The 3,333-nt window shown below is 33.7% G+C and overlaps 1 protein-coding gene across 2 annotated transcripts in view; it reads left to right on the top strand.

The window, feature by feature from the left end:
• Positions 1 to 739: 739 nt before the first annotated feature.
• Positions 740 to 3,333, top strand: part of LOC106872896 (protocadherin beta-4) — a 99,445-nt gene continuing 96,851 nt past the window's right edge. The window contains exon 1 of one of the 2 annotated variants that reach the window (XM_014920068.2): positions 740 to 897. The gene's annotated coding sequence lies outside the window, so the exon portion shown is untranslated. The remainder of the gene's footprint in view (positions 898 to 3,333) is intronic. The other variant, XM_014920064.2, reaches the window with a different exon arrangement.

Genomic DNA, 3,333 nt, shown 5'->3' with positions numbered 1-3,333 from the left:
GTTTGAAAGGGCTAAAGACAGACACCTTCCTCGTTGGCCAAGCCCTCATCAACTTTTTCAAGTTTCACTTGAAAAGGAAGTTGAGGGTGGAGTTTGTTGAGACAAGTTTGTTGAAAGGTGGGTGAATGTTGGAAGAATGCCCAGTGCGAAAGGACCAATTCTGAGCGTGCACCTGTAAAACGAAAGGGAGAAAGGCTCTTGCCCTGTTGTTCAGGCACCCGTGGCTTTTGTGGGTTTTCCACGAGGACCTTAAAGCGCCTCCCCTATTAGGAGTTTAATTTGTTTAATTTTTAGCTGTTATTTATATGGTTTATACGCAGAAAAATCCCTTTGTATCGTCCTGTTTTTGTCTTTTATGTTGTTGCATGTCTTTTAATGTTATTTTATGAGAACCATTGTGGCTAATAATAGAATTTATAATAATAATAATAATAATAATTATTATTATTATAGCTAATAATATCTATTTTGTTGAAGTGTCTAATCAAGATTGTACTTGAGTAATTGTGAGTGTTTTGGCAGCATTCCATGTTGGTTATTAATAGATAAAAAAAATTTTTCAGTTAAATATGTTTAAATATTTTGTCTTGTAAGGGATTCAAATGGTTTATTACATGTATTTAATCAAAAGTCTATAATTTTTTTTTACAACGGATGTCCGTAGAGGATGTGTCTAGTAGCTGTCCGAATTGACGGAAATGCATGATACGAAATAAAATAAATAGATACTTATTAGAGAATGAAAATGGCAAACAGGATGTTTTATGTTATTATCTAATCTACTGTTCATTATGGAAATTATTTGAATTCTTCCGTTAATTCATTTAATTTTTTACATCAACACTCGATCCTTAATAATTCCATTTTCTAGGAAAATTCAGCTTAACTTTCGACAAGGTAAACACTTTTACTTTCATCTGGCCCTGGAAATGAGGAAACATCACTTGTTATTTGTGTATTTATATATTTATGTTTATATTCATTTGGATAGGTTTGTATTTCTAACTATTTTCTTGCTGAGTGGTCTGTCTTGGGGATTAAATTCTTAATGTGTTTTGATTAATATCTATATTTGCGACACGAGTATAAAAAAAAAAAACGATTTCTGCTAATATATGTTTTGAAATTACCCTTAAAAAATATCTTCTTTGGGTCTATTTGTCACTGGCAATTTTTCGTTTCTATTGTAACAAACGAATCTTTTTCACATTAATGCATTTTAAAATAACGTGTGAGTGGCTTTTATAATTTCTTCTGAGTATAATATAAAGCAAGTGGATGTTTCTGGTGCACATTCACAACGCACACATGTATGTATGTGTGTATGTTACGACGACGAGGGTCCCAGCTGATACGATCGACCGAACAGCTTGCTCGTGAAATTAACGTGCAAGTGGGTAGGCACACCACAGACACGTGTACCCTAAACGTAGTTCTCAGGGAGATTCAGCGTGACACAGATTGTGATAAGGCTGGCCCCTTTGAAATACAGGCGCTACTCATTTTTGCCAGCTGAGTGGGCTGGAACAACGGGAAATAAAGTGTTTTGCTCAAGGACACAACGCATCGCCCGGAATTGAACTCACGACCTTATAATCGTGAGTCGATTGCCCCTAATCACTAAGCTACGCGCCTTCACTATATATATATATATATATATATAGGGTGTTAAAAAGGTCTCTCTGCAGTAAGTATTAAATGGTCTTCGGGCGATTCTTGTACACTGATTCTTTAATTGCACTCCAGAAAGAAAAGTCTGGCGGTATTAAATCAGGTGATCTTAGTAGCCAAAGTTTCTTCGAAATAATCCGTTTACCGAAGTAGCGCCATGGTGATGTGCATGAAAAAAATCACTGCGGAGAGACTTTTTGAACACTCTGTATGTATATTGATTCGGTCCATGCGACTCAAAGTTTTAGGCTCAAAGTTTTACAGAATCCTAGTTCTTTTGGCTCAGTTAACCGAATGTAGAGATACTCGACGAATTAGGCTTCTGTAAGACTTTGCGTTGCATTGGGGTCGAATCAAACCATTCTAAATAATATGTAACACCTCTTTCATTCGTCCACTCACTCGTACACACACCTATCTATCTATCTATCTATCTATCTATCTATCTATCTATCTGTCTGTCTGTCTGTCTGCCTTTCTGTCTGTCTGTCTGTCTGTCAATATTGTATATAAAAGATCACTTAAAGATTCTCAAAGAAAATTCAGCGGAGCAAAAACCTCGGAGCAAAAACCAGCGAAGCAAAAACCGAGGTTATAAATAACCTCGGTTATCTATAATCCTTTTGAGATCTCAGAAAATTTTTTCTGAATCTTCTGATCCTTTTAACGTGCTGGTTTCCTGGTATTAAATTGATATTAGTTAATATCAATTTTTTTTTACCTTATTATGTTAATTATCGATATTGTATATATATTTTCTTGAGTATTGTTTCTGTTTTAAACATTGTCGTTTTAACATGAACATTGTCTTTTTATCTTCTGCCATTATCTTATACTTTATTGCTTCCCGTCCACTTTAAGAACTATGAAAATTAATATAAACTTCCACCCCACATTTTTTTCTATTTCAAAAAAAAAAAAATATTCAAACAATTTCGATCTGTTAAATGTAACCATAAAAGATATCCTGATTTCTTATTAACACTGATACATCACCGAAAATTAACTGTTATACATACATACATACATACATACATACATACATACATAATACACACACACACACACACACACACACACACACACACACACAAATATTCTATAATTATAAGCATAATTATAATCAGGGGTCAGCTAATTGCTTCGCCACCCACCGAATTTAGAAATACCAGTTAAAATACCTTTTCCGCTACCATAGATATCTCCCAGACAGTAACACACTTTTTTTTACGTAGGCAAAGAGAAAAATAACGAATCCACATGACTTAGATTAGCTACATACGCGTTTCGGGATTGAAGTAAAGTTATATTTACTTACTTATTTCACCTCTTCAGTGCAGCATTTCAAATATAGATTTGAGAGTGTTAGAATTAAATATGTATGCGATCAAGCGTCATCGCATAACTGATATTTAACCAACACATCCCAAAATATACAACCGAATGAGAACACGAATTTATCCTCAAATAGCCACGTGTGTTACGAGTAATCCAGCTTTACCCTTTATTATTATTATTATTATTATTATTATTATTATTATTATATATATATTTATATATATATACTTTATTTAAAAGCAGCAGAAATATAACAAAAAACTGTTACTCGGAGTTTCACGTTTTGTTAGAAAACAAAACTGTCCGATGAACAGTTTTTTGTTA

Source organism: Octopus bimaculoides, chromosome 14, assembly GCF_001194135.2.
Source record: "Octopus bimaculoides isolate UCB-OBI-ISO-001 chromosome 14, ASM119413v2, whole genome shotgun sequence".
In the NCBI taxonomy this organism is placed as follows: Eukaryota; Metazoa; Mollusca; class Cephalopoda; order Octopoda; family Octopodidae; genus Octopus; species Octopus bimaculoides.
Note: the sequence above shows the minus strand (reverse complement) of the source record. Positions and strands in the feature narration are given on the sequence as shown.